At 42.0% G+C, this 19,208-nt stretch overlaps 1 protein-coding gene across 4 annotated transcripts in view; it reads left to right on the top strand.

Moving 5' to 3' along the window:
- sgcd (sarcoglycan, delta (dystrophin-associated glycoprotein)) overlaps positions 1-19,208 on the top strand; it is a 301,763-nt gene that overhangs the window by 53,854 nt on the left and 228,701 nt on the right. Inside the window, exon 1 of one of the 4 annotated variants that reach the window (XM_084373504.1) lies at positions 1,701-2,257. The exons of 2 other annotated variants lie outside the window; for them this stretch is intronic. The gene's annotated coding sequence lies outside the window, so the exon portion shown is untranslated. Of the gene's footprint in view, positions 1-1,700; positions 2,258-3,971; positions 3,991-19,208 lie in introns of those variants that run through there. One more of the 4 variants, XM_084373506.1, reaches the window with a different exon arrangement.

Below are 19,208 nucleotides of genomic sequence, written 5' to 3'. Positions count from 1 at the left end.
TTTCTTTAATTTATTTCTTCTTTTGGGACTAACATGAATCTTAAAAATCAGATTAAGCAGTGATTTTCATTTCTTCTTGCTCTGAGCTCCGGGTCTGGATTATGTTCACTTGTAGTGTGTGTGCATAAATCTACCTGGACGACTGTAAGTTAAAGGTAAACGGTTGAATAAACAGGTTGAACCAAGTGTCAGGAACAAACTTTTACTTACGTATACTTCAGTTTTGTTGACCGTTCATCGATGCAGCCTGTCAGAGCTGCAATAATTAATCGGTTAAGCTGTTGATGAAGGTTCTCAGTCATCCAGGTCATGGTAAATAAAACTGTTGTATCGTAGGCAACTGGACTTGTTCCAGTTTCTTGATGACGTTTCACCTCTCATCCAACAGGCGTCTTCAGTTCTCACTAACTGGAGGGGAAGTCTGTGTGGGAGCGTCCTTACAGAGCCGCTAAGGTCACGTGTGATCTGAGTTTCAAAGCCGTTAATCGGTTAATCTATTAGTCGACTGACAGAAAGCGAGGATGCCAAACATTTGACCTGCTGCTTGTCTTTGTTTGATGTCGCAGCCACTAAGCGTCTGACTACATTATACACTCGACTATAAATAAACTAACTTGTGAAGTCAGTAGATGAGTCTCAGTGTTTTTGTGATGTTTACATCCTCTATAGACTCAGTTAGCCACTCGTTAGCAACCGTCTTTTTCAAGACACGTAAACGCTTTAAAATTCACACGTGGGGTTTTTTACTGTACTGAACAAAACATGAAATCTCTTCAGCTTGTGTTTACCACAGACCTTCATTCAGACATCTAACCTAAAAACCCATTGACTTACAGACAAAAATGTTAAATCGCTTGTGGGTTTTAGGAGACATTTCCGCGGCGCTTTGCAATAAAATGAATATATCTGGTTTAAATTATACATGCTTTGTGGTTAACAGATGGTATGGTACTTCAAAACACGCAGCACTTGCCTCTTCCTCACAGGGTCGGAGCTCAGATTCAGCTGCAGTCTTGCACATCTCTCACTGGATGTTGGTTTTCCCCCTCAATGATCAAACTCGAAGTGAAGTGCTAAAACACAGTCTTTGAACACGTTCGTAAGGCTGTTGATCTCTGACAGCGATGAAAATTTAACATCTACATGTGGGCTTTAACCCCAGATGTGCGCAGTAGCCCATGGCTACACTCTGATGTTCAAGAGTACGTGGGCAGAAACATCAGAGATCTCCGACAGGAATCCAGAGCTGCGCTTCACCTGCCTGATGCTGCTTTTTAATTTGTCCTCCTGAAACTATTAAACTCCATACTTAGATTTCTGAGGCTTCTTCAGGTATTAAAACAAAAAATTCAAATATATATCATAGCAACAAAGTCAAACCAAGGACTCCACCATTACCACAAAATAAACTTTGTCCTCTGCATCAAGTAAAACACGATCGACATAATTGATGTTTGGAAATGTTGATCTCCACTTCAGGATCCAGTAGTTTAGAAAACTAACATGGATTTTATTTCTTGCATTCAATCCACAAACACAAGATGCATTGATTGTTATTGTGTCTTGATGTCACTCCACCTGTGGCTGATTAAGGTGATTGGCTGTGATTAGTAAGGCAGCCACCTGTCTGTATCAGGTCCCAGAGATCACATCAAATTAGAGAAAGAAATGAGAGGTGGAATCAGACAAACTCTCTGTAGTCCACACATGTTGAAGTGTGTTGCTCCGCAGATGCAAAGATGAAAAGGGATTATAGGAGTTTGAAACTCTTCCTCTGGCTTTTCTTGAGATCAAATTCTCTCTGGAGACCAAATTGCCTTTCAAACATCAGAGCGTCACCGCTGAAATGACACAACTCTTCAAGAAGTGCCGCCATCATCTCTGCAGCGCTCCGTCAGCACAGTGGCCGGGAAGAAAGTAATTGCTTAAATGAGTCACTGGATTTTGTAAATTGCACTGAGCTGACTGCGTTTCCAGGAAACTAATGGAACAAATCCTTGACTTTTTGACCTGAATGTCAAGTGGAGACAAAGCAGTGCTGTTGGCTCTCTGCTCGGCAGTGAAGACGAGGGAATGTTGCTCTGATTTAGAAAAGATCCTACAATCAGCCTCCAGCTGGTAAAAATCAAGACAGCAGCGAGGTGGCTGTGGGACGCGTCTCAGAACACGGACAAACCGAAACTTGGACCTGTTTAGCTAAAAAAAGCTCCAATCTACACTCAAGGAAGAAAAGCAGAGGAAATGCAGCAACATTCAGGTGTGTTGGACGGACGGATGGTTTAGTGTTGTTTTGTTGTGATGCTTCTGCTAGCATGGTTGCTATTTAATTTTTTCATAAAATGCAACTTATGATTGCATAAGAGAGAGGATTAAAAAAAGAACAGATGGTTTAAATGTATTTCGCAAATTATCTTACCGTGCCACTTGGGGTTTTACAGAATTGGTTTACAGTGGCGGTGTATTGATGCTGAGCTGTAAATGTCCACTCCGAGAGCAACGAATGCTCATAATGACGGGCAGTTTGTCGGTCAAAACTCTTGTGGGAGGCTATAAAACGGATTCATCCCTCCCCAGACGTTTCCACACATCCTTCCCCTGCAGCCCGTCTCATCTCCTTCATCCAGTTTTCTGAAGCCGAGCCTCTTTCTTGCATTTCAAGCTTTGAGACTCCGTGATGATATTTAGATTCTGCAGTATGAAAAGCCCATTTTTGTCGACATATTCAAGGTGATTTTTATTCTATGGCAGTGTTGAGATAGATGACACTCAAAGTATTCATAGTTCTTGTTATTTGGATCAGTTCTGGTCTGTAAGAAAGTTATGTGTGACTTTTCTTATTAACTAAATCTGTATGTGCTTAAAAAGAAAAAGTGGTTCGCATCAGACAGCCTTTCTGTTCTAATCTGTTAGATCCATTACATTCCTGGTAAAACAGATTGTCTTGATGACTACAGATTGTTTTTGTCTCTGAGTAAGCCTGAACGCTTTTTAAAATACCGTAGGCTTATATATTCAGTCGTTCCAATCCCTTTGTTGAAGAAAACAAACGGTTGTTAAGGTGCGAGGAGAAAACAGAGCTTCACGAGCTGCAGATCGATGTTTGCAGGGTTTGAAGCTGTGTTTGCTGTGCATGTTTGTTGTTGTTCACACAGACCAGGAGATTGAAAAGTGGTGAGAGAAAGCTGGAGTTGTGCTGTTATCTGCTGTTCGTACAATCTTTACCCATCTGACTCAGGACAGCTTTGAGCTAATGCGTGTTACCTTTACCTGGAACTTTTTAAAGCAGGTTGACAGTAAAAAAAAAATAGTTGTCCTTGAATGTAGGCTACACAGAAATCTACAGTTATTTTACTATCATGTCACTAATATTCTTGGGCTCAGATATTTTACAAAAACACCCGATTGTGGTCTTCAGTTGGAGGGGAGGTCATGAGTTAGCCGGGAAATGATCCCAGACTTTCTCTTTGCTCTCTCAGGTCCCCCCAGAAGCACGTATCATTTAAGGATGACATTTTCTGTAATTGCTCAGTTGTGATTCATTAATTTGAGCTCAAAGCTTCCAGTCAAATAATCTCAGTTAAAAGTCAAGTTCTGACAACAAGCTGCCGATCTTAGTCGGGTTAAAAGCCCAATTAAAACCCATCTGTTGAGATAAATCTGAGGTCCTGCTGCTTATGTGAAGTCCTTATTTTTTTTAATTTTTTGGACAGAACATTAGTCTTTAAATCTATTTTATAAAATAATTTGAAATATGAAATAATATCTAGGAGGAGAGTTTTGGTCGCACTAACCATTCTTGTGAAGTGATCATCAGAGTGATGACTACTCTCATTAATAGAAAACTCATTATAGATATGATCTGGCTGTAACGACTGATCGGACCAAGTTGGACCCAATCTGTTACCATGGAGCTCGCAGTCCGCCGACTCCGGCCGGATTGGCAGGGCCCAGTTACCGCAACAGCCCCTCCTACAGGACGGATGTAAATTGGTGAGTCAGTTATAATGTTGTGTTTTGGTACAAGGCCCGAGGCCCGGCCCCTAGAAAAACACTGGATCTTTAAAACGCCCACGCCAGAATCATAAAGAGGTGTTTATCAGAAGAAATGTGGGGCATACGCTCCCACGAGCAGGATGAGTCTTCAACATCTTCTCTCATTTTCCAGGAAATTATAGACACTAAAATGCAGTTAAAATTACGCATGACTGACTGTTTTTGTCATTGTTGGACCTGTAAAATATAGAGCAAGACATGAGTGATTAAAAAAACACTTAACATCAATTTAACTTTAAAACATGAAGCAGTATGCCTCCCGTTTTTATGTGTCCGGGCCCATGAATGAGGCTCACGTTTGAATAAGCCTCGCCATCAGTCAGATTTAGCGAATTGTTCTACTTTAGGTGTCAATAACTCACAAAGTTTGCTTCTTTGAGACGTGTCATGGATTTTTGTTCCATCATTAAATTCAGTTCTCATGCTGGCTGATTTTCAAACAGCTGATTACCGTCTGACTGAGGTGGAGATGGCAGGAGATGGAGAGGAAAACGATGACGTAGTATGATTTGAGTTTCATCAGCCAGTTTCTCAAAAACACAGCGTTTGTTAAGCTGCTTATTTGTCATGTGGGAAATAAATAAGCAATGACTAAGCAGGGACGTTTTTTCCTACTTTTTTCACCCTACTTTCAATTTCTATTCTTTTTTTCTTCCGCAGCGAAGCGTTTCTCTTCCGGTCTGCAAATAGGCATAATGAATAATTTAATCCCCATAGGTCTGTATCATGGGGAGGAAAATATATTTAGCATCTTGATGGATATTAATGCTAATAGCGCTAAGCATATTTGAATCCAATACAGCTGGTGACAACGCAATCTACCTCAAATTTATTGCACACACACATTGGCCACACAAATGTGTGCTGCTGCTGCTGTTGTTGTTCTCTTCCTGCCTGAAATCATCAGCGTGCTCGTTCAGTAACAACATATTGGTTTGTGACAAATGGCTCACTTGAAGTCAAAAGAGGAACAGAAAACATTTGTAAACAGCCAGTAGCATTCCTCAGCATCTATTACTGAGAGATTAATCTTGATCCATGTTAGCAGGGACGCTGTGAGTGTTATGAGCCGTACGATTGTTGTTCACGTCGAGACATCGCGCCCATGAATCTGAGTGATTTTGCACTCGGCTTGTTGGCATCTGGACTGCTGACTTTTGAATATTCAGTTGGTTTTAACCCGTGTCAGACTCTATAGTATGTTGTTTCTATAAGACTGTATTATACTGGTCAGTGTAAAGCGGCTCATTTTTAGTTGATATCGGCGCCCCACTGTGGACAGAAGTGGTATGAGGGCAACTACCTCGTGTCGACAGATCTTGATTTGGCTAGCGTTAGCATCTTCTAAACCCTATTGCCAGAATAAATGTTGGCGATGTATGTTTCTGCACACCAGGGATATGTTGAAACTTCTATTTTATGTTTTGACCACATGGTCTGGTGATATTAAAGCCCAAAAAATGTTTGTTGAGCGTTAAGAAGCGATCATTTAAATAACCTTTTGTTGGTCTCCACAAACACGGCAGGAGATGAACGAGGCCACGTTAAAAACACCCAGTTTTGTCACCACAAACTGGCTGGAAATTGTCCTGTGGTCTTCTTAAAAATGTCCAATGATATTAAGCTTACAAATGTTAAAACACAGTCTCGAACAGTCGTCTCTGTCAACCATCCCCTCCCCCGCGCCAACGTGAGAGTCAGATCCTAAACATTTAATGACGTGAATAATATGATACAACGTACAAATGCAAAAGTATCATCGGTTTGCAGAAGTGTTACTTATTTAAAGATATTGCCAGAAATTCAGTGAGATCACGACACAGAAGGCTGAATTCCTTTACTCATCACACATACACAGCTTCATTATATACTAACATGTAGGTGCTAAAAGGCAGTAAGTGTTGAAACGGCTTGTTGAAGCAGAGAATAATGCAGTGAGGAATGATTCCCTGCTGGTGGATGAGTTGAGAGGGAGAGGCTGTTTGATCTGACAGACAGACCAGAGGAATATTAAAAAACGTGTGATGTTCCAGTTGATATCATTTTCATGCGTGCTGGTGCAGAATGAGGTCGCCATCAAACAGTCGCTGTTTTCCAAAAAAAGTTATGGTGTGTCCCCTTTTTTTTTTTTTCTTCATAATACATACTAATGAAAGGCAAGTTTTCAGAAGTTACAAAATGAACCATATTCAAAGAGTTTAATAAGTATACTTGAAAAAGTAATTTGAACGTTGGGGGGCTCTATTGTCAGCGCACAAAGGAAACTGTCAGCTCCTCACGGCTGCAAGAGAAGAAATCTGAATAATTTGTGAGCGGTGGTTAGACGGCGGCGAGGACGTCTAAAAGAGAAAACTAATATTCTAATACGTATACGATCTTATCTTTTTGTGTGATTTAATTGGCAGAAAGCATTTCAAAGGTACAGTCTGACTGACGTCTGATGATGGACGTATTAAATCATTTCTTGTTCTAAAAAACGGTTAATTAGGCTGAAAAGCAGTGAGATTACCACAAACTTTAAACAATGATAGAGTCGGAGCACAGCGCTGGTGTCTATTTCAGTGTGTTGTTCATTATAGCAGGCGCAGTATTTACATCCAGGCGACACTCCAGTCAACGCCGTGCTAACAGCACACAGCATACATAAAACTGGAACACAACATAAAACAAACGTTAATAGCTGGACTAATAAGTGGCATAAATATCCTGCGTACAAACTGTCAACAATTAAAGTAGGTCAAATGAAGTGAGTGTGGCGTGAGGCAAACACGATCGACCTCCCTCTGCGCAGTGTAATAGTCTGTAAACTGATCTGTAAACACATTACTCTGTTGTTAGAGGGAGATTATTTTGCCAAACAGGGACTCAAGTTGAGATTTCCATTAAGCCCATGTGGTTCAATTTTAGTCTGATGTCAGAAATAACTCTATCTCTATCTTCTATCTCTTTGAGACCAAGTTGCCACCATGCAACATTCCTTTTAATACTATAACAGTGCTTAAACATGCTATAAGAGGACTTTTAACTGGTTATGTGGCTATTAGTCTGGGCATTATAATAACCGGGTCAGACACCAGAAAACTCTAGTATTTCTTATTGTGAGAATTAACTGAAGGATCTCGCAGCCTGAGGGAAGCAGCTGCTCTGTAGTCTGGTCGTGTGGTATGAAAAACATGCTCACCGTCGCCGTATTACAGTTATTAATGTCACAGAGGCGCAAAAATAGATGCATTATGTCATCTGCAAACAGCTGTGTTTAATGCAGCGTTATGTAGTAACACCAGAGCAATGATACATGGCTATGCTACTAGCTAAACATCTGTCAAAATGGGCTCGGCTTACGATTGCTAACAGACGTATAACTGCCAGCAAATATTACTTACAATTCAAAAGCAGCACATCCAGCTCTGTCTGTCTGCAGCTGTCGCCAAAGACTTAAAATCAGTCTGAGATTGACGGTTGTCTCTTGTTTCACTCTTGGTCACTGTCTCTTTGTATCTTCTTAGCTTTCCCCGTCAGCATCAGGTATAAACACCCAACGCTCCCCAGCGGCGCTCTGAGCAGAGGTGGCTAACAGAGCTAGCTTGTAGAGAGTACGCAGCAGCTACAGGTGCTTTCAGGATATTCCATAAATCACAAAGGGAAAATGTCTATCCCATAAAATATGATCCTGTTATACCAAAATCACTGATAGTTGGCGCTGTGTGTGACTAAAGTTACACACCGAAGTTACATAGTGCAGAAAGACATCGTTAACCCTATTACAAGTCGCTGTAACATTGAAATGCACATGCGAGCCAGATCAAGACCTTCACCACAGGAGACAGTGGTGCTCATACTGTTATTGTCCACACAAGAAGAAAGTTCCTTGTAGCTGCTATAAAAGCATCAGCAGAGCCACAGTGCTGTGTTGTGTTGTGTTGTGTTGTGTTGTTATGAACTGTAGTGGCAATCAGCACCATGGACAGCGACTCAACAGCCATCTATCAATACAGACTCTCAGGAGAAAAACACAGAGACGTTCGGCTCAAAAGCATTCTTCACCTTTTACATTGATCATTGTTGAGGGAATGGATTTTTACAGAGTTGCAGTGACTGTGTATGAGGACTCTCTACATAAATATCTGCTCTTTTCTTTCTTTACACTTGAGTGAAATGGATATTCGAAATAACTTTGTGAAATTCTAATCCTGATCTAATCCCTTCACGCCGCCTCGGCTGGAAACCGACATTCATAACTCAACAACAGGAACAGACGAGCTTTAAGCATGTCCGGACTGATCTCATGACCACCCCGCTGCACGGCGAAGGACGTTCTCGTATCCAGTCGCTTTAGTGTTACAATATGCTGATTTAATGCTGAGTAATTCTGCAGACATGCACAGAGAGTGTGTCATTTTTCTGCTGGGACTGAAAATGGCAGCGAGAGAGGCTTTGACACGTTGTAAAAAGGGGCTTTTATATGCTTTATCACAATGGGCTCACATTGAAAAGTGGATTATTGCAACCTGGCTGCTTGTAATGGCGTGCTGTCCTGCAGGACCACCGCTACACTGCAATCCTATAAGAGCAGAAGCTAAGACCTGGCTGGGACCCTGACAAATCCGCAGGCTTACACTGCTGCCTTTTGAAGGGATAGAAATCACTACACCACTGCTGGAACAAGGTTAGGCGGTAGGAGCCGTTGTATAGGTGCTCGCTAATGCATTCACTCTGCTGCTCTCCTGGGTTACTGCTGCACACCTTTTTTTCCCCTTAAAAGTTACACAGTGAAACATAACTCTCATTTCAACCAGGGGTTCACAGCCGCCTGGAGAAATTCAAGCAAAGAAGAAAGCCAAAACATGAAGTTTTGATCCACACTATACAGGAAACGATCTACTCGCAGGAAATGATGTGAGCACTTCCAGGTATTTTTTTTTTTTAGCTGAATCTGCTTGAACTTGATGAGATTTGAGGTTCTGGCTGTTCAGGATTATACGACCATAAGGCTCGTCCTTCAGATTGGTTCTGCAGCCCGATAAGTGTCCGAGACAACTCTTGAATTTCTTAGCCAAATATGAAGAGATACAGGAAGAGACGAGGAGAAAAGATGAGAGTAGACAAAGTGTCACAAATGTTCAGCTGAAGCTTCATCAGACTGTTAAGCTGCGGTTGTTTTGAGCGTAATTGAACCCAAACAGAAGGGGTCAGTTGTTTCTTGCCACAGGGCCCACATGCTGCAGCGCTCAGACTGCAGCCTGGCATTGCATCGCATGGCGTTACATCTTTAAGGTGACACATTCCAGGATGCAACAACACGTGAAGTCCATTTTGCGTAGCTTGAAGCGTCTGCGTGAAATGTGCATTTGCGTGTTTATGTGGAACATGTTCCTGCAAAAACACATTCACGCAGGATGTTAGGGTACAAAAGTACTCTTTTTGTGTACTGGTAACTTTTCGTACTAGTCAGGTTCAGAAAAAAAAAGACTGAAGCTGTGATTCACATCACATGAGACACTGAGCAAAAACAGAACAGGAACTCGTGGCTGTTTTTTGTAGTCCACAAACCAACACCACATAGTGAACACAAACACGAGTTCAGGTCACATGCTGTATGTGCAATCAGTAAAGAAACCTCTCGTACTGTTTGAGCCAGCTTTACCAGAAAAAGATCCAAACAAGCTCATTAAAGCCCAAAAACATTAATGTAGTTATTTAAACCCAGCTGCAAAAAATAATGTTGGAGATGTTTGATTCTAGAAACCGTGGATATGTTGAAACGTTACACTTCTTTAGGTTTCATTCTCAATTTTATGTTGTAACCAAACTACTTGGTTAGGGTTGGAAAAAGATCATGTTCTGGCTGATAATAATTGTCTTTGTTGCCACAAACACAGCTGGTAATTGTCCCGAGTTCAACTTAAAAGCATCCCGTGGCGTCTCACTTGGTATTGAACTGTGGTCACCGACTTGGCAGCCTTCTCTCTGTAACTCCACCACCATCGCCTCCACCTCCCCAAGATACGACCGTCTGGTCATAAGCACGTAAAGTGAACGTGAAATGACACATTTTGTAGAAATGTCAATATGTTTTATGGCCTATAACATGTATGAATGTGAACAGTGGTCTGCAGAGACGTTCACCGGGCTGGTTCAAGGTTGACGACTGACAGCCAACATCATATTTGACTTACGGCTCAAAGTAATGTAGGAAAAGCTGAAACTGACCGTATTTCATTATTGAACTGGTGTAATCCATGGATTATGCATTTGAATTTGAGCAGGTGGTGAGTATTATATCCGCTCCATTTACTGTGAATGAACAGTTCTGCCTTGGTGAGCTTCTTCTCTTCAGCATTAGGCAGAAAAAAAAAACCCTCTAATCTTCTGACTTTGGGTATTTGCAGGCATGACAATGTGACTTCTGTCTGGAGGGGGGCAGCTCATTTCCTGCATGGCGTTCATCACTTCAGAGGATACATGTTGTTGCCCCTCCTCCTCCCTTTTTCCTCTTCTCTCATATTTCCTCCACTCCCTTCTCATTCTCTAAAACTGTGTCCTTCTTCATCTCCTGTCATTCATCACTTCTTCCTCCTCCTCCTCACTCACCACCACCTTTCATCGACTCAATCATTTCCTCTTTATGCTCCATCTTCTGTGTCTCTCCCCTCTCCCTGCTCTTTGTTTTGGATTTCTCTACCACCCTCCTCCTCTCTGCAGATATCCCCTCTCATTCTCCATCTTCCTCATCGTCTCTTCCACCTTCTCCCTCTCTCTCCTTCTCCTCTCTCTCTCTGCTCGGCCGTGTCACTTCGGTATGCGTGAGCGGACTCTCGGAGTGCGACGGCTTGAAAGAAGTAACTTCACGGGCGAGCCGGACCACTGTGTTCGTTTATTAGAAACTTTCAAAGAGTTTCAATTTCCCCGAGCAGTCTGCAGTATGAATTATTCCCTCGCTACATTCGGCTCTCTGGTGCCGCACAGCTGGTGTTCACTTGTATTTTTTATTTCTTATTTTACAGCTCTATCAACTCTATTTTGCATTCAAATTTTCGAGTGCGATTGACGGGAGGAAATTTCACCGAAATTGGCAGGAAAATGAGCGAGAAGAGAAGGATTGTTTTTTTTTCTTTACAGTGCCTCCACTCATTTGCAGGTAGAACCACGCGCTCTCCTGTTTTTTCTTCTCCATTCATTCTCTCCCCAATTGCTCAGTCTGTCTCTTTACTTTCCTCTCTCCCCCCTACAAGCACTTAATCTACTTCTCCCTCCATCAGCAGAGCTTTCTTTCCTCTTTCTCGCTAATTCCTATCAGGAATTCCACTTAGGGTTGCTTATTAATTCAGCTCCTATACCCCCTGTACAAATGAACAAGGCAGCCGCCAAAACAGGCAAACAAACACACAAAATAAATAAAAGTGAAATTACATAACGAGATGTAATTCATCAAAACACAATCAAGAGTTGGGGGGTGGGGGGGAAGCAAAGCAAAGTCAAACACAAAGTCAATCTGCAAAAACTATAAGACGGCGAGAGCCGGAGCGAAAGGAAAGAATTCAACAAAGGGACGCTCCCCAGGCGCATTTGCATGAATTATGGGCCTAAAATTGAGCAAGCGATGATTGTTAGTCTCTATTAGATGGTCTGTCTCTTTCTCTCATCAGTGTGGAGCAACCCGCTGAATAATCATTTGTTTCAAGGACAACAGTGCGTCTTCAGCGTGCTCGCAGCAGGCCTGGCAACACTGAGAGAGCATCACCCACTACGGACCTGCTCACCCGTGGGTGCTGGCATTAATCTCAGTCACTTCACGCAGCACAAAGACCTTCCCAGTGCACCCTGAGTCCTCTGGTTTACTGCCCGTACCAGCAACCCCTGCCAGTCTGCCTTCCCAGGGGTTCAGTGCCCTTCCTCCCCAGCACAGAGCCCGTTCACCCTCAGAGCGGTGCACGCCTGGGTAAGGCCGGTTGGTGGTGGTGAGGCGTTTTAACGCTGTTATCATGGCCTCTTAGTCCCAAACTCTCCCTCTCTGACTTTCAGACAACTTTGAACCACTGTGCAGGAGAGGACGTCCTTGGTGACGGTGTCAGGGATGTTGATGAAGCCAATGCGGATGCTTCTACAGAGGCTTTGGCATCACGTGTTTCATCAGGCGGCGGTCACACAAGGCCTGCGGTCAGACGGGGCGTGAGGACAGACAGGTGCTGATATTATATTAGAGCTACGGGTGACCGTCACTCTGCAACCTTCTTCTGCAACTTCAGGACGGTCTGTCCGTCTGTCCTTCAGGACGCTCAGGGATTTTATGTATGAAAATCTGACTGAACTGAAGATTTTTCTTCTGTGTATCTTGTCAGCCATTTTCTTTTTTTCATAGGAAAGCATCTTCGCTACAGATGCATCTAATTGATCTTGATTAGATAATTAGATAATTTTAGCTTGTTAGCTTGCTAATCATAACTATTACTGTCTTCCTGTGAACACTTTTGATTTGCTCATAAGCTATGACCCGAGTAGAAACCACCATGTCCTCTGAGCGTAATAAGAAATGATACATAAACGTACTGTGTTATCATCAATTATCTTGCCAATCATGGTGATAAATGTATTAATAATCTAGAGGATAAAAGATGAGTCATACACAGACAGCATATCACAGATATGCAGGCTGATGTCAGTTTGAAAAACCTTGAGAAAAAAAGAAAAAAGCTTACAAAAGTATAAAAAAAAGAATAATGTAATAATGGAAAGAAAGAAGAGTTGCAGGACAAAAGAGAAAAGATGAGACGAGAACCGCCTCATCACCACCAACGCCGAGAGCACCAGCAGCAATCCCGGTCACCATCTGTGTGTGTAATTATTAAAACGCAGCCAGGCAGCTATCAGCTTGGCTCAACTCAATGTGAAACCACTGTAACAATGAGCAAACATGGCGGAGAGGAGGCAGCCGGTCCAGGTGTGGCAGCCGGGGACCACTTAGCCAATCAATTGGCTCGATGTCCGCTTAGATTTCAAAGCGCACGGCTCCCTGGCTGCCCGGGGAATGTGTGCGTGTCTCAGCGTGTGAGGCTGTCGAGGGATTTATTTTCGAATACAGTTGTTTTCTGAAAATGCAAACAATCTTCCTCGAAGCATAAGCAGATATAAATTATGTAAAACTAGAAACAGGCAGCAGCTCAAAACAAACAATGAATTGAGAAGATACTTCCTGTATTTGCACTTATTATTGTATTAGCCAACATACATTATGCAATTCAACCCAGACCTCCTGTAATGAATACTGCCCCTGTGAAGATTACAACATTTAGTCGGAGGCAATGATTCAGCTCTGTTTAATTTTGAGGCTGCATTTTTCTGTCCGTGTTTTGTTGAATTGCATTGTGTTATCGTATATTATTCAGGCGGACGGAAAAACAGGATCGCCCCGCACCTAGTATTGGAGCCAGTAGCGGTCACTGTGCTGACGTCACGTGGCACGATTCTGTTGTTGATTAGCACCGAAAGCGTAAATCCTGTAACTTTTAATGCAGGAACAACTAGCGGATACTCTTTTCAAAGTGTGATGTCACATTTTGGCTGCATTCATTTTGCCACCTGACAACTTTTCACTAAACCGAGAGAGTCTTCAGGTTCCTCGAGAGCCTGTTTAGCCTTGAAAAACTGAATGTTTCCTCAAAGCAATCATGAGAAATTTTAAATCGTCCAGTTTTTGGAGCAACTATTTGTTCTGAGCAAACATTCATCTTCGAGCAGAAAAGTACTTTTTTTAAAATTTGTTTGGCCCTTCAATTGGATGATTTGAAAGTAATTACCAGGAACATAATGAGAGTCAAATAGGTACTGTGTGAAGAAAATTAGTTTTCATAATTTTAAAAGGAATACCTTTTTTAATATTGATTTGCTAGCGGAGGAGGAACATGATGTAGGGAGATAAAGAGAGGGCAGCAGGGAAACATGTCAGATGTGATATCACACAAAGCTGTGCATCCATCAAGATGAATGATTGCTGCTTTTCATCTGGTTGTTCAAACTCACATACCCAGGAGCTCTGTATGCCGGTCAACAGAGCTGGATGCTTTTCTCAGGAGTTGGTGGAGAGCAAACGACAGCTAAAAGTCAGGTTGTAACTGTAATCGAAAGCTGAAACAGGAATAGAATATTTTTGCTAACTTCTTACGTGTCAGTTTCAGTCCATTCTCATCAGAAAAACGACCACGTAGACTGTGAAAGCAGCTTGTTACAACCCATACTAACGTTTCTGTCTGGCAGCAGCCTCTAGTGGCTGTACTTATTATTACAGCTGCAAAGGTAGAAGTCAGGGGAAGTAGTGGAAGAGCAACACATCCACATTTGGCTGGTTTAAATGAGCAAAGGACCCAAGAGACCACTGTTGGTGTCCAGTGTGAAAGTAAAAGTCATTATTCGCAACTTACTCTTGTAGTTGAGCCGAAGCACAATGTTTTCCTGAACCTAACCAGGTTAATTTCTTGCGTAAGCTCGACCAAACTTTGAGCGTATGACGAAGGTCCGGTACGCCTGTTGCTGATACGCTGCAGCCGTCATGTTGTTTTGGGATCCATTGGCGATAGATTTATTCAGTTGTTTAGGTCTGAGGATATGTTGGTCAATTGTGGCAACGCTGTGCTTATGTTCTGGTTAGGTTGAGGCAGGAAAAACACTTGGTTAGGGTTAGGAAATGATCATGTTTGTGGCTTAAAATACCTGTTTTGTTAACCATAAACACAACGGAAAATGATTTAAATGTTGACACGTCGTCCCAAACGGTGCTCTCTGGTTTGGCAGCTTTGTCACCCAACTGTAACGCCACCAACATCCCTTTCAACGCCGGCTTATATACTGTACGTGTCATGTGAACATATGACGGGTATCGTAGAAGTGTTGACACAGGAATGACACATGGTTTGCAGAAACTGGGCTGTATTCATTGTCTTCTAGTGCACACGGTATGTGAAATAACAAGTATCCTCAGCAACACCACTTGAAGTAAATTACCATATCATAGAAGCCAGAATACACTTTGAAGTGTTCCTGCCATTTCCACATTTGAAGAATCCTTTGTTGTGTGTATTACAAAATGTACAACAACGGTATAAAGAAATGTAGAGGATGTGCTTTCCGACTGTCACCGGAGTTCGATATATTCTGTGACACAGGTAAAGTGTCAGAATAATTCAACATCAATGGAAACACAACCCAACTCGGATAGTAGAGTGACTTTCATCACGCTATGCATGTCCAGAATGTGTGAGTTTTGTGTGTTTTCGTGTCAGCCAGAGTGCCTCTAAAACCATTATTTATTCCTCCGGGATCGGTGGCATGTCGTGGATAAACCTCTTTCTGACAGCAACATGCTCAGATGTGATGGGAGAGTCATGTCGGCCGTGAGCGCTCGGAGTCAGCGGGGAGACAGAGGCTCCAGTGTAACGAGAGAGAGGCCTTTCTGTGCTGTGACTCAGATGAACACAGCAGTTGTTGGGGAAAAGGTCAGTGGATTTTGTTGGTATTCTGCAGCCGTGCGCTTTTTGGCAGGACACTTGACGGCGCAGCGGGCACTCGAGCTTGAAATGATGTTGCTTCCTCCGGCCAGGAGGCGATGGCTCCCATGCCACACAGCATACGCAGGACGCCATAAATCCTACAGTGTAAATAAAGACCCGCCTCGCTCCACCACGTCTCACTCCTTCTGTGTCCTTATTTTTTGTAAATGCCGTCCTGTCTCATTCCCTTTTCCCTCTCCTTCCCTCTCATTTTTCTTTCCTGTGTTTACTCCTCACTATCTCTTTCTGGTTATTTCTTTTCCCTTCGTCTTTTCCTCCAGTGATGTAGTGGTAAACAAAAAAGGAGGCTGAGCTATGACTTTCATTGTGTGATATTTTTAAAGCTGCATCCAGCAGCGTCAATTGAGATTTCAGGCAAACACTGATATATATTTTCATCATAGGTCTCATCTGTTAGATCGTGTCGTCTCTCTTTGCGTCCCTCTCTTTTACTTTCTCCTGCCTGTGAAGTCTTCTCTTTCTAAGTCATTATGTAAAACATTATCCTATTTTCATCTGACTTTGCAGCTCTAAAGTGCAGTCTGTGGCAGATTGTTATGGAAAAGAAAGGGAAGGTAAATCTCATTTACTCACAGTTTGACTTTATTAACTGCACAGCAGGCTGTGACAGGGGTTTATCCTTTGACAGATGTTTTGAATGCTGCGTGCGGTGTTGGACCGCTACCCCCCGTCCTCAGCGCGCTCTCACACACACAAATATGCAGTCCCTAATTACAGGCTTACAACTCCCCGTCGAGCCTGTACAGCATTCAGGCCCAGCAGGAGTTTCACTGCCATTTTAAAATCACTTTGCTGCAGACAATAGTTTTGATTTGTATCGCACCATAGAAAAAATGATACACCAAAGTTTGCTGCCTCCTTTCTGAGATGCAAGTGATTTGTAAGTAAGCAAACAAATAACACTTCTGTCTGTGAATTGTGTTTGATGCCGACTGCATCACTGTTCAGACCTGGTATTAACGTCTGTCCTGAGTGGTCCTATTACAAGTGGACAGCTCAGATGTGAACGCCCCAAGACACACTGAGGATGCACTTAGACCACATTCAGAGATGGTCCGGTCTGGGCAGCATGTGGTCATATTTTAGCAGTGTGTATGCGAATATGTCCAAGGACCACTTACTCAACTGCTAACCTTGGTGAAAGAAGAAGAAACACACTGTTTCGACCCAAATAATCACAACTCAAACCACCAGACTCCCTTAAGAAATCACACAATTGACATTTATTGAGTGAGCAGAAACTTAACAGACTTTGCTAGACACACTAGAAACGCAAATATACAAAAGTCAGCAAGGACACACATTCATGAGTTTTCATGAGAATCCAAGTAGGTAGCATCATTCACAGGTTGTTTTTCTGCATTATGTTTTATTCTGAAAGTTACCTCAACCAGCACAAACCATATGTATGAGGGCGAGTTCTGCAGGTTCCTGAGGCTCGGTGTTGCTGCCCTTGGCCTGTTTGCAGTTTGGCGGAGGAGTGGCCGAGGCAGAGCAGTTGGTCTTTTTCCAGAGGGAGGAAATTAACATTTTAGGCAAAGATTATTTATCAAGGCTTTTGTTCCAAGTTCCTGTCTCTTAATATCATTTCCATATCTTAACATTTAGGTAACCTTGAGACTGGCTTTGACAGCAGAGTGGGACCTTGTGTTGCTCAGATCATTACGGAGGCTCATTAACCGAAGTTAATCTTTGAACAGCTCTGAAACATACATCATTCAGCATTTTTAAATTTCCTGTTCTTTCAACTAAGAAATACGGTGAATAACAACATATACTTTGCCAGGAGTGTTTTTCAAACCGATATCTTTTAGAGTCAACTCTGAATGTCACGCAAGTTTGTTCACTCTGTTCAAATGCAGCATCCTCTTGGGAATGACATGTTCAGGGAAATATAAAGTCAGACTGCAATATAGGTGGAGGCTTCTCTTCAAATCTCATCACAAGTACACAAGAGAACATTTCAGTATGTATGGGAGTTTAAGTTAAGTCTCCCCTTGATTTGTACCCAGATTAGAACTTTTTTAACACACACATTCATAATAATACTCAGAGGGAAGCTGGCCTTAAACAGAATAATATTTTGTTCTTTCTCAAGCTTTACAGTTGAGCTTGATTTATTGTTTGCAGACTGGAAAATGCAGAAAAGCACCAACAGGAACTGTGATAAATTGCTAAAATAAATTACATTTAACAGACAACAGGGAATGAAAACCCACTTAATGGAATCAGTCTACTGTTATCAGCCCTCCTGTTCTGAAACTCTCGCTTGTTGCTTTGCTTGACATGAATACCAGTGAAACCAAATTAGCTTCTGATTTGTTAATGCTGTAGTACAACCCCAATTCCCATAAAGTTTGGACTCCCTTTTTGGAAATATACTCAGCACAAAGACAATACATTTAATGTTTTACTTCATCACTTTTATTGATTTTTATAAATATGTCTTTATTCTGAATTCGATACCAGGAACATGTTAATCTCAGGACTTGTCCCCATCTGTGCGCCCACAACCATGTTGGTCATAAAATAAGGCGTGGTCATGCTGGTGCATTGCTATCTTGAGACAGAAAGCGATTTTGCCATAGACCAATAAAAAGCTGGTCTAAAGTCAATGGCGCTACTTCAAAGATGCATTATTCAGATAGTAAGATGCGCATATTGGGTTCACAACGGACGTGCATTCATGCTTTAAAGATCAGAGAGGCTGCTTTCAGTCATTTTAAATATCTCCATGCACACAGTATTGTCACTGCAGCAAATCTAAAATCTGTCATTATAAACTCCTCTCCAAAGGAAACAAACTTTTAGCATCAAAATTTGGACAGCTCTGATGGAGCTTAGGATTTATCAGGAGGACAGCAGCTTTACTCCAAACAATTTCAGTGTTTGGATGTGTAGAGGAATACCGAACAATAAGATTAAAATAATCAATGAACCTAAACTGCTGTGCCTCCTGTGTAATCTGTAATGTCATCTCTCTTATTGTTTCTGCTGCTGGAAGGTAATGTAATTCATATTTTCCTCATTAAAGAAACTTTATTAACGATATAATATTACACCCACCCAGATCCCATCCGCTGTTATCCACCCAATATGCACTCGCACCTCACACTTTAGACCAAGTGCACTAGACTGTTTAAATAAGGCCCTTAATGTTGTTGAGATGTATAGTCTCTGTTCAACATTTACCTCTGGACCAAACAAATCCCATTTACCTGAACATTCAGCTCCTGTACAGTAATGTGAGAAGAAACATTATCATATCTTTCTGAAAATATGAAGAAGCACACCTACACCTTCAAATCAGCTCTTTCACAGTATCCATCTTGTGCGAACAGTGACTTAAACTGGCTCACAAATGTAGATCATTATTTTCTTCTACATTATAAAGGCAGCAGGAGATGTGTTCTATTATACAACAGGACTGCATTAAAAATGTGATTTTACTCATCAGTGACTCGTAACTTTAATAGCTGACTTTCCATTATTTGGATCACATCCGTCCATTAACACTTCTTGTGAAAGTGCTGCTGAAAGCTGTTAATGCCATCCTGAAATCAGACCTAAAGTCTGCAGAGCAGTTGTGACTGT

This window comes from Pagrus pagrus (assembly GCF_965226575.1).
Source record: "Pagrus pagrus genome assembly, chromosome: 14".
In the NCBI taxonomy this organism is placed as follows: Eukaryota; Metazoa; Chordata; class Actinopteri; order Spariformes; family Sparidae; genus Pagrus; species Pagrus pagrus.
The sequence above is the reverse complement of the archived record's forward strand: the minus strand, read 5'-3'. Positions and strand labels throughout refer to the sequence as shown.